The sequence below is a fragment of the Nomascus leucogenys genome, chromosome 5, assembly GCF_006542625.1.
Source record: "Nomascus leucogenys isolate Asia chromosome 5, Asia_NLE_v1, whole genome shotgun sequence".
Taxonomy (NCBI): Eukaryota; Metazoa; Chordata; class Mammalia; order Primates; family Hylobatidae; genus Nomascus; species Nomascus leucogenys.
In genome coordinates this window covers 49,198,622-49,210,947 of record NC_044385.1, presented here as the reverse complement: position 1 = coordinate 49,210,947, position 12,326 = coordinate 49,198,622, and the positions used below count along the sequence as shown (strand labels likewise).

At 47.2% G+C, this 12,326-nt stretch overlaps 1 long non-coding RNA gene across 1 annotated transcript; it reads left to right on the top strand.

Annotated features, from left to right (window-relative positions):
- Nucleotides 1-5,719: 5,719 nt before the first annotated feature.
- Nucleotides 5,720-10,666, top strand: LOC101176062. Its single transcript, XR_178289.2, has 6 exons — nucleotides 5,720-5,819; nucleotides 6,728-6,802; nucleotides 7,027-7,180; nucleotides 7,833-8,128; nucleotides 8,743-8,968; nucleotides 9,666-10,666. It is a non-coding gene; the product is annotated as an uncharacterized LOC101176062 (long non-coding RNA).
- The last annotated feature ends 1,660 nt before the right edge of the window (nucleotides 10,667-12,326 follow it).

Below are 12,326 nucleotides of genomic sequence, written 5' to 3'. Positions count from 1 at the left end.
GCTCAGGTTCCAGTACCCTGAACCTGGGTGGGGTCACGTTGAGGACATGCTGAGAGCTAAATACAAATTAGAAATACAAACTCCCGGCTGGGCGCGGTGACTCACGCTCGCCCGTAACCCTAGCACTTTGGGAAGCCGAGGTGGGTGGGTCGCTTGAGCCCAGGAGTTCCAGACCAGCCTGGGCAACATGGCAAACCTCGTCTCTACTGAAAATACGAAAATTAGGCCGGGCGCTGTGGCTCACGCCTATAATCCTAGCACTTTGGAAGGCCGAGGCGGGCGGATTGCTTGAGGCCAAGAGTTCAAGACCAGCCTGGCCAACATGGTGAAACCCCATCTCTACTAAAAACGAAAAAAAAAAAAAATTAACCGAGCTTGGGGGTGCATGCCTGTAATCCCAGCTTCTTGGGAGGCTGAGGCATGAGGAATTGCTTGAACCCGGGAGGCAGAGGTTACAGTAAGCCGAGATTGCACCACTGCACTCCAGCCTGGGCGACAGAGTGACATCCAGTCTCCAAAAAAAAAAAAAGAAATACAGTCGCTCTCCGACCAAGCACTTTACATGTCTTGTCCCGTTTATGTGTGCCAAACACATAATTAACCCTATTGACAATACTTCATTGAACACAGATTCTCTTTTAGGCACCCACACAAACCAACGTTCTCAGTTTACCCAGCCAAATGAACAGCCCCATGTTTACCAGGGAAGGAGCACCTAGAGGCCTCCATCCAGGGCTTGTTGGAGGAATACGTACATTACCAGAAAGCTAATAATTTGGCAATACATAAACAGGCCAGTTTTCTTTAAATATCTGTTCAGCAAAGGATTAAAAGAAACCTGATTTTCTATTAATAAGAATTTAAAAGCTCTTTATGTTGAAATAAAGGACTTATTACATGCACTGAATATAACATAAGATAATTGGAATTGCCAACCAGGAGAATTTTTAAATTAACATTCAAGGGCACTGTCTTACCTCAGGGGAATAGGACCAATTTAGGTTTCAAAAGTTATGTAAGGCACTGCAAGTGGCTGTGTTAATTAGCATCATTTTTTTATTTTTGTGCCTCTTACAGATTGGTATCCATAGAGCTTGCTGTGGTTTGAATGTATCCCCCAAAGTTCATGTGTTGGAAACTTTATTCTTAATGCAAAAGTGTTAAGAGGTGAGACCTTTAAATTGATTGGGTTATGAGGGCTACACCCTCACGAATGGATTAATGTAATCACAAGAGTGGGTTATCTTGAGAGTCGGTTGGTTATAAAAGTGAGTTTGGCTTTCCCTTGCTGTTTCTCTTACCATGTGATGCCTTCTGCTATGTTATGACCCAGAGAAAAGGCTGCTGCCAGATGCTACCCCTTGATCTTGGACTTCCCAGCTTCCAGAACCGTGAGCCAAATAAACTGTTGTTTATAAAGTGTCCAGTCTGTGGCATCCTATTACAGCAACATGAAACTGTATAAGACAGAGCCCTGGCCGGGCACGGTGGCTCACACCTGTAATCCCAGCACTTTGGGAGGCTGAGGCAGGTGGATCACGAGGTCAGGAGTTCAAGATCAGCCTGGCCAACATGGTGAACCCTGTCTCTACTAAAAATACAAAAATTAGACGCTATGGCAGGCACCTGTAATCCCAGCTACTCGGGAGGCTGAGGCAGGAGAATCACTTGAACCCGGGTGGCAGAGGTTGCAGTGAGCGGAGATCACGCCATTGCACTCCAGCCTGGGCGACAGAGTGAGGCTCCGTCTCAAGAAAAAAAAAAAAAAAAAAAAAAAAAAGAGCCCTTTGGCTATCCTGCCCCAAATCCAGTCCTGCACCTTCTCTCTGGCCACTTCTGCTTTTGCTCTAAACGCACACATTCTCAGTTCCTCACTACCACCATCATCTTTGCACCTGTGATTGCATTTGTCTACAATACTGTCCAACTCACTCCCTTATCCACTCCAGTCATGTCTGCCCAGAGGACATAACGTATCCTTCAAGATTCAATTCCAACTTTCTATCCTGTAATCTGAGAAGCCTCTCTGGCATACTTGGACAGTCAATCCTCCAAACTGCTTATAGCCAGCATAAGTCCTGTAATAGAGAAGGCATGCAATAAAGCTTTGTTAAATAAAAATCTGAGAAAGCCCCTTATTAATAATTATGCAAGGATTTTGAGTGGTCCCTCAAGTACTCAATTTCCAAATGCCCCAGCTCTAGGCAGAGACTAAATATCTGGGAAGGAGCCATACCAAGAGTATGGAATGTGGCTCCTAGGCACATATGCTCATTCAGCAAGTATTTATTGAGCACTTGCTATGGCCCAGGTATAATGATAGGCATTGACATGCTGGCTTTTCATTTAAGAAAAGACAGTGGAGCCACAAAGACAATAATAAAGAGTAGCATAGGAGGCTGGGCATGGTGTCTCATGCCTGTAATCCCAGCCCTTTGGGAGGCCGAGGCAGGCGGATCACCTGAGGTCAGGAGTTCAAGACCAGCGTGGCCAATATGGTGAAACCCTGCCTCTACTAAAAATACTAAAAATACAAAAATTAGCTGGGTGTGGCCAATATGGTGAAACTCCGCCTCTACTAAAAATACAAAAATTAACTGAGTGTGGTGGCACGCCTGTAGTCCCAGCTACTTGGGTGGCTGAGGCAGGGGAGCTCAGGAGGCAGAGGTTGCAGTGAGCCAAGATCGCACTACTACACTCCAGTCTGCTCGACAGAGCGAGACCCTGTCTCAAATTTAAAAAAGAAAAAAAAAGGTGGGGGGGTAGCATAGGAATCACTCACATGACAAACCCTAAAGGTTGGCCAGAGTTAGCCCGCATCATGAGTGAGGGCAGGACAGCCCAGCAGAGACCACTAGACACCAGAATAGAAAGAGACACTGGGAGATGAGAAGCATGTGGGAGTCAAACAGGGAACATCCTTTCCCCCATAACTTCTTTCCTTTTTCCTTCATATTCCATCCATTCTTTAAGTCTCAGCTCATGCCGTTTCTTCTCTGAAATTTTTCCTGATTGACTTCAACCCACTATGATCTTCTAATTACTCTTAAGAGTAATCAACTGTGTTTTTACTCATTTAGAATTATACTAGGCCATATTACTAGCTTCTCATGTGCATCTATCTTATCTGCCTTATTAAATGGAAAATTCATCCTCCAACAAATATAAATAGAGGCTCAGCCAGGTGCCAGATGCTGAGGATACCACAGTGAATAGGACAGACATATAGTCCTGTAGGTGGAAGAGATGGCTGTAACCTAAGTACACAGAGAAACTCCACTGTGACAAATTCTGGCAAGAATTAAGAAGAAAACAAACAAAGAACTGAGATGATTCCATTTAAACAGAGAACGAAGATGAGCAACTCTATAAGAGTGGGGCCAACCCTTGAACTTCTCTATAACCACTCTCCCCACACCCATGGTCTAATTCACTGTCTTCACACTTTCCTTGCTAACTGTGCTCATGTTGTCAGTTTTCATTTAAATTTGGTGAAATCTCAAATAAAAGAGTATTTGCACTTGCATTTTCTCCCACAGGCACTCTGTACATGTCCATAGAGACACTGATTACTATTATTATTATTTTTTTTGGTTTTGTTTTTGTTTTTGTTTTTGTTTTTGTTTTTTTTTGAGACGGAGTCTCGCTCTGTCGCCCAGGCTGGAGTGCAGTGGCGCAATCTCGGCTCACTGCAAGCTCCGCCTCCCGGGTTCACGCCATTCTCCTGCCTCAGCCTCTCCGAGTAGCTGGGACTACAGGCGCCCGCCACCACGCCCGGCTAATTTTTTGTATTTTTAGTAGAGACAGGGTTTCACCGTGGTCTCGATCTCCTGACCTCGTGATCCGCCCGCCTCGGCCTCCCAAAGTGCTGGGATTACAAGCGTGAGCCACCGCGCCCGGCTATTATTATTATTTTTTGAGACAGGGTATCACCCTATGGCCCAGGATGGAGTGCAGTGGCACAATCACAGCCCATTGCAGTCTCAACCTCCTGGGCTTAAAGTGATCCTCTCACTTCAGCCTCCTGAGTAGCTGGGATCACCAGTGCACACCTCCATGCCTAGCCACTCGTTTTAACTTTTTGTAGAGATGAGGTCTCACTAAATTGCCTAGGCTTATCTTGAACTCTCGGGCTCAAGCCCCTCAGCCTCCCAAAATGCCGAGATTTCAGGAGTGAGCCACTGTGCCTGGCCTGATTAATTTTAATTTAATTTTAATTTTAATTTTTTTTTTGAGATGGAGTCTCGCTCTGTCACCCAGGCTGGAGTGCAGTGGCGCCATCTTGGCTCACTGCAACCTCCACCTCCTGAGTTCAACAGATTCTCCTGCCTCAGCCTCCCAGCAAGTAGTTGGGACTATAGGTGCGGGCCACCATGCCTGGCTAATTTTTGTATTTTTAGTAGAGACAGGGTTTCACCATGTTGGCCAGGCTGGTCTCAAACTCCTGACCTCAAGTGAGCCACCCGCCTCAGCCTCCCAAAGTGCTGGGATTACAGGTGTGAGCCACTGCATCCGGCACCTAATTAATTTTTAAAAGAAGCTACTTGAAGATTAATGAGCATCCCAAACTTAATGTGCCAAAAATCAAGTTCCTGATCTTCATCCCAAATTTGTTCTCCTCTCCATCTTCTTAGTCTCCAGTAACAAATGTATCTGATTTTGCTGCTGTTTGTTTGATTTACTGCAGTATTCCCAGCACCTAAAATGTGCCTGGAACAAAGCAGGCACCCAGCACTTGTACATCAAATGAATGGATGAATGAACAAAGCCATACTTCATTGCCCTCAGCTTCATTTTTTTATGTTGCATTAAAGACCCACTAGAGGGCTGTACATCACTGCATAATAAACGAGGAGCTGGCACCTGCGCGGCAGCACTACTCTGCCTGCAGAAGCCTGTCCCTACAGAAATCCCCAGATTTGCATGTTGTAGGATTTAAAATCAGACAAGACATTTGTGTATAAGTCTTATCTCCACAATTACTTGAAGCAATTTGAAGTCAGGGATTATGGCAATTCTTTTGAGTGATTAAAAAAGATTTCCAGAAAGGAAAAAGGAGAGATTCTTTATTTATAACAATCAGAAGCTAAGAGATGCTTTTAAAAAAAGATGCATGGCATACTATATGCTCAACAAATAACCATGTTCTAGAAGAAAGAATGAGGTGTTAGGCAGACTGTTCCTAACAGCCACATACCTACCACGTGAGATAAAAAGGACAAGATGCAGAGTGAGAGACAGCTTCAGCTAAATGGCAGGCAGCCGATGGAAGAATATGATGAGAAGAAAGTTATCTTTGAAACCAAACAGTGTTTAGTTAAGAGCTCCACCACATTTTAAAAGGGAATAGTTTTAAATTTATACTCAAGGGTACAAATTAGAGAAAAACTTATTTCTGTTCAATATAAGGATAAACTTTCAGACAAAGACAAACATTCATAATTTTCCATGTTTTTTCCTGTTATTTGTAAATTCAGGATATTTGTTATCTCTAAGAATATTCATCACCTAAATGTGATAAGACAAATGTTAAAACTAATTATGGACAGTGAGGCCTGCTAGAGTCTGAATGCTTGTGACCTCCCTAAATTCATATGTTGAAACCTAACCCCCAAGGTAATGGTATTAAGAGGTGGAGCCTCTGGGGGAGTGATTAGTGCCCTTATATTAATACAAAAGGCCCCAGGGAGTTTGTTTGCCATGTGTTTGCCCTACCATCATGTGAGGACACATAGAGTATGCCATCTATGAGAAACGGGCCCTCATCAGACACGGAATCTGCTGGCACCTTGACCTTGGACTTTCCAGCCTCCAGAACTGTGAGCAATAAGTTTCCGTTATTCATAAATTACCCAGTCTAAAGTATTTTATTATAGCAGCCTGAACCACTCTGCACAGGACCGTAATGTGTTTCTAAGGGACTTAGGAGCTTTTAGAGAACACGCCTACCTTTTCCATCGGGGGCAGCACAGTGATGGTAGGAGCAGTGAGCTTGAGCTCCAGGTTCCCAGGCTCTTCTAGTTCTGTCTTCTTTGTGTGTTTGTTTGTTTGCTCGCTCTGTCACCCAGGCTGGAGTGCAGTGGCGCCATCTCGGCTCACTGCAGCCTTCGTCTTCTGGGTTCAAGCAATCCTCCTGCTTCAGTCTCCCGAGTAGCTGGGATTACAGGTACCCGCCACCATGCCCGGGGCATGGGAATACAGCATGGGAGGCTGTGGCAGCAATGCTGCGGAAATGACACTGACTAAACTGAGGCAATGGCTGTGGGAATGAAGAGGGGAGTCCAGAAATGCCTGAAAGGTGGGTTAGATGAGACATGGCGATCAACTGTACATAAGGTAAACAGGGAGGGAAATTCCTGGCTTGAGTGACCAGATGGATGGTAGCGTAGTTCACCACAGGAGGAAATGCTGGGGCAGGAGCAGCTTGGGTGAAGCTGATACTGAGTTCATGTTGAGCCCCAAAGGCCTATGAGGAGCTAGCTGGTCAACAGGCAGTTGGATACAAGGTCTCAACAGATTGGTCTAGGCCAGAGACAGACAGCTGGGAGGTGACAACAGAAGCCACATTTGGAGATGAATATGCCCCAAGAGTGGCAGAGCGGGAAGGGAGAAAGGAAGGAAACCTGGAGGTTATTCTGTGCAAGAGGAGGAAGAAAACTCAGTGAAGGAGATCAAGGGAAGCATCCAGAGGAGCAGGAGAGAATATGGAAAAAAAATTGTCACACAGGTTCCCATAGAAGAAATGGTTTCCAGAATGCAGAAGTGGTCCATGATGCCAGATGTTGCAGAAAGAGCAAATAAGGTAAGGACAGAGTTGTAAACACTCGGTTTGGCCATTTGGAGAGTATAGTGACCTCCCTAAGAGCATTTGCAAGTTGAGTGGGGCTGAAGCCAGCCAGCAGAAGTTACAGTGGGACAAGATAGTGAGGGGGTTTGATAGAGTGTGTGTGGACAGCGTGGTCAGCCTTCCAGAGCAGCCATGGGACCTGCCCTTCTGCCTGTTTTCACCTTGTTCCTGTGCCCCAGGAGAACAAGAATCCTGCCCAGGAGGCCTCCCACCCCCACATAGGAGGGCACCACCCACATGGCATCAGCCTGCAGCTGATTTCATATTCCACGCTCATGACATAGCACCTTATAGGACATATCACAACCCACGCCTTCCCCTTATCCGCCATCAGTGAGTTCCCCAAGCAAGCTGTGCCACCGTGAAAGTGGTGACCACACCAATCTGAATGCAACCCAGCCCAGACCTTGGGAAGGGCTAAAGGAGTGGAGAAAAGGCGGCAGGTGGCTGAGCATTTGCTTAGTGTGAGGAGGGTTCAGAAGGAAGTCAGTGATACAGGGCAGGCAAGGCCGAAAGTGGAGCTTAGCTTGCTGGGTTCCTGGCTTTGCCCAGGAAAGAATTCAAGGGCAAGCCAGAGGTAAAAGAAAGCTTTATTGAAGAGGCTGTGTTACAACTCCATGACTGCTCTTGCGGAGGAGGGCTAACTTAGGCAGGGAGTAGCAGCTCAGGGCAGGTTTGCAGTCGTATTTATGCCCACTTTTAACTGCATGCAGGTTAAAGGGCAGTTTATGCAGAAATTTCTAGGGGAGGGGTAGGCACTTTTGGGTCATTGGGTCATTACCATAGAAAGGAGTGGTAACGCCCAGGTGTTGCCATGGCTACAGTAAATTGCCATGTCTCAGTGGTGGGCATGTCTGATTCAAAGCTGCTTTCACCCCAGCTCTGTTTTAGCTAGTCCTCAATCGGGTCTGGTATCCAAGCCCCACCTCTGGAGTCGAGTCCCACCTCCTACCTCAAGACGAGAAACTTTTGTTTTGACTTTCAGGGGATAGAACAGAAAGGCGTAAGCACTGGCATGGGCCTATTCCACAGCCAAGGCAGGTAATGAGCTCTCAGGTACTTGCAACAAACTTGAGTGTGCATTCAGTCCAAAAAGAAGAGCCCGTGCCCTTTTTTGTTGCTATTCAGTGTTAATCCTTTGGTGGAACCTGCCAGGACAGCAGCCTCAGTGCTGTTTTTGACAGGGAGAACATCCCAGGGCAGAAAGGAAAGCCTAAAGCTACAGCCTGTTCCTCCAGTTCTTAGAATGTCTGGTTACTGAGCTATCAGGCCAGACACTGGGTAAGCATCATCTTATTCTGTTTCACAACAGCCCACGGGAATTTACCAATGAGAAACTTGAGGCACAAAGACCTTAAGTATTTGACTCAGGGTGGTGAGTGGCAGATACGAACTGAAGACCAGCTGGGATCTACTCAAGATCCAAGATCTTGAAAGCTAGCTTATATGGCTTACCTAGTTTAAGATGTTGGCCAGGTGCAGTGGCTCACACCTGTAATCCCAGTACTTTCGGAGGCTGAGGGGGGGCAGAACACAAGGTCAGGAGTTCAAGACCAGCCTGACCAACATAGTGAAACCCCGTCTGTATTAAAAATACAAAAATTAGCCAGGTGTGGTGGTGCGCGACTGTAGTCCCAGCTACTTGGGAGGCTCAGGCAGGAGAACCGCTTGAACCCGGTGGGCAGAGGTTGCAGTGAGCCAAGATTGCACCACTGCACTCCAGCCTGGGTGACAGGGCGAGACTCCATCTCAAACAACAACAACAACAACAAAGATGCAGTGGATTTTTAAAAAAACAACAGCAAAAACCCAATTTCCAGTTTAGGTTCTGTTGCGATAGCTGTGCTGTGAGGCCTGGCATCTACCCTCTGACCAGACGTCACCGTCCTTGCCAGATCCCGGAGACCTTGTCCACTGCAACAGTGCAACAAGCTAAGGGCTGCGTGGCGGCACAGGGGCTCTGAGCTCCCGACCTGAGTCATGTGGACCTGAGGCTGACGCCCAGCCCTATACCTACAAGCTGGGCGAGACCCCTGGCAGTTGCCTACACCGCTGTTGAGACCCAGTACCTCCCTGTAAAATGGGAGAAATAATGCCTGCCTCACAGGGTTTCAGTGAAGGGTGAGTGAAATAAGGTGTGTAGTGTCTGACTCGCTTAGATGCCCCAGACACAACAGCTACTGTGGTTTTTAGTATAATTATTTTGGAGGAGGGACGAAGTCATAGAGGAAACCTAACACCTCAAACTTTCTACCGACTACTGAGGCACCATGGTGGGCATTTTACACAGCCTCCAGCAGGGCCGCCCAGCCAGCGTGGCTGAGGGTGCACACTTCCTCAGCTGGCCTGGCTCTGTCACCTGGCTTCTGCTCTGCCTGTCCCCATGTGGCATCCTGCCCCAGGAGGGTCCTCAAACCTGCATTTAGGGGCATTTGAGTGTATAGCTGTCCTGTCAGCCCAAGACAAGGGGAGCGAGGCCAAGGCATGAGCCTTCTCAGGGCGGTTTTCAATACACTCCCCAACCAAGAAGCAGATGTGAGCTGCTCCCAAGTGCCCACACTCTCCTGCTGCTGCTCCTGTCTTCTCTCTCTCTCTCTTTCTCTCTCTTTCTCTCTCTCTCTCTCTTCTTTCTCGTCCCCCTTCAGCTACCCATTTAGGGCAGAGAGGCAGTCGAGGGGCAGCTGAGGAGAGGACAGGCCTTGGTCCATGTCCCTCCAGACCTAATTTCTTCCCCAGTACGCCACAAGTTCCAGAACTGGCCTCACTCAGATCTGAGACACGATGCAGAGATCTCTCTCTCTCTTCTCTTCTTTTTCAGGAAACATCTGGAAACCCCTTGGGGGAGATCTGCCACATGGCCTCCAGTGAACTGTAGACTCCTGAATAGCCTTTCAAAGTTTTTCATTTGGTGAATATTATGAGAAATGACACCTATGTCTTTCTCCCAAATACATGGCTTGAACCTAAAGTACAGTGAAATCAGACTGACCACACAGAGTAACTGGGGGAAGGGAGTTATTTGTGACACAAAGCCCTCATCACTTTGTAAAAGTACTTGCTACTGATTACATTAAAAACCAGTCTTCCTGAGTAAAACATGTTTTTTGTTTTGTTTTGTTTTTGTTTTTGTTTTTTTGAGACAGAGTCTCACTCTTTCACCCAGGCTGGGGTGCAGTGGTGCGAACTTGGCTCACTGCAACCTCTGCCTCCTGGGTTTAAGTGATTCTCTTGCCTCAGCCTCCTGAGTAGCTGGGATTACAGGTGCCCGCCACCACGCCAGGCTAATTTTTTTGTTTTTAGTAGAGGCGAGGTTTTGCCATGTTGGCCAGGTTGATCTTGAACTCCTGACCTCAGATGATCCACACGCCTCGGCCTCTCAAAGTGCTGGGATTACAGGCATTAAGGGAGGAGACCACCCCTCATATTGTCTTATGCCCAATTTCTGCCTCCAAAGAAAGAAAAAGTAAAAACTAAAAGGCAGAAATGAAATCCACAAGCAGGCAGCCCGGCACCACACCCTGGGCCTGGTAGTTAAAGGTCGACCCCGACCTAATCGGTTATGTTGTCTATAGATTACAGACATTGTATAGAAAAGTACTGTGAAAATCCCTATCCTGTTTTGTTCCAATGTAATTACCGGTACATGCAGCCCCGCGACACGTACCCCCCGCTTGCTCAATCAATCGCGCCCCTCTCACGCGCACCCCCTTAGAGTTGTGAGCCCTTAAAAGGGACAGGAATTGCTCACTCGGGGAGCTCGGCTCTTGAGACAGGAGTCTTGCTGATGCCTGCGGCCGAATAAACCCTTTCCTTCTTTAACCTGGAGTCTGAGGAGTTTTGTCTGCAGCTCATCCTGCTACAGCATAAGCCACCAAGCCCGGCCATAAAACATGTTTTAAATTAGAAGATGTTCTTTGCACTTTTGTTTTTCTGGAGGAATGTCATGGTACACAGAGCGAAGACCTAACTTAAGGAGGCCTTGGAGCCTGTCAAGCATACAATGATTCAGGCCTGTGCCGGGCTGTGGCACTATCTTCTTCACTCCCCTCCACCCTGGGCAGAGGCAGAGGGCAGGAGAATCTGGTGAGCTGAGGCCACATGTCCACCTGGCATGGCTGGAATGATAAAAGCACCGCACTCATCTGTGCCAGGCCTGGTGCTACTCACACTTCTCCTTCACTCTTCACCACATTCCCAGGACTGAAGCATTGGTTTATTCCCATTTTCCAGAAAAGGAAAGTGAGGCTCACAGTGTTTAAGCCTCAAGCCTCAGGCCACCATGAATACTTCTCATCTGCAAAAGAGAACACCCAAATGTGCCCACCCACCCCACAGATTCTTGGAGGTCTGGCTCACTTATCTCCAAGAAAGCCCCCTCTGGACCATCCAGAAGCCACGAGATGGTAACAGTGCTTCCTCTGCAGGGGCGCTGATCGACCTTGGGTCTGCAAGGGGTAGCAGTCAGGGACCGCCTGAGCCTAGCTCAGTGGGTGTGCTCCTCACACTGCATGACCGCATGCTGTGGGTGGGCCTGTGCACAAGTGTGTTTCTGCACACAGAGGAAACGGGTGTAGGCAGGGATCGAGGTCATTTTTACAAACAGAAAAGCTGCAGCATCTCCATAACTCAGCTTGTGGGCTAGACACTCACCACAGAAAAAAGGAAGCCAGACCAAAACTGAACCACTGGACCACTGCAAGCCCACGCCAGCAGGGAGTCAGTGCAGCACCCCTGTGAGAAATGGGAACTCTCTATACTATCTGTACAGCTTTTCTATAAATCTAAAACTTCAAAAATAAAGCATTTATTAACAACAACAACAAAAGCGTTGACTAAGCTCTGTGAACTGAGAATTTTGTTCTTTACCAAATGGGGATTTCTTACACATCTTTTCAAGTGGTTTGGCAGCATCTTGGAGCTTCCCATTACTAACAGTGTGCTAATGACAACTGCCCTTAAAGGAGGCCTCCTGCAGAGCGCCCGCCGCCCCGGTGACCCTCCTCCAGCTGTCTGTGAGATAAGAGTAGTGATAACATAGCTGCTCTTGGAGGAGCATTGTGTGACGGCCAAGGCCCAGAGGCCCCGAAGAGGAGGCACTGTTACCATCTCTATTTTACAGATGAGGAAACCCAGGCTCTAGAGGGTGAGAAAATGCCAGAGCTGGACCTACAGTTCTGCCTGATTCCAAAGTTCAAATCTTAACCACGGCTAAAGAAATAAAGCTGGATGTATACATATATACATATACACACACATATACATACATATATATGTATATATATACACACACATATACATACATACATATATATATATTTTAATTGAGACAGGGTCTCACTCTGTTGCCCAGGCTGGAGTGCAATGGTGCAATCATAGTTCACTGCAGCCTCAAACTCCTAGACTCAAGCAATCCTCCCACTTCAGCCTCCTGAATAATTGTGATCATAGGCACACACCACCATGCCCAGCTAACTTCTTA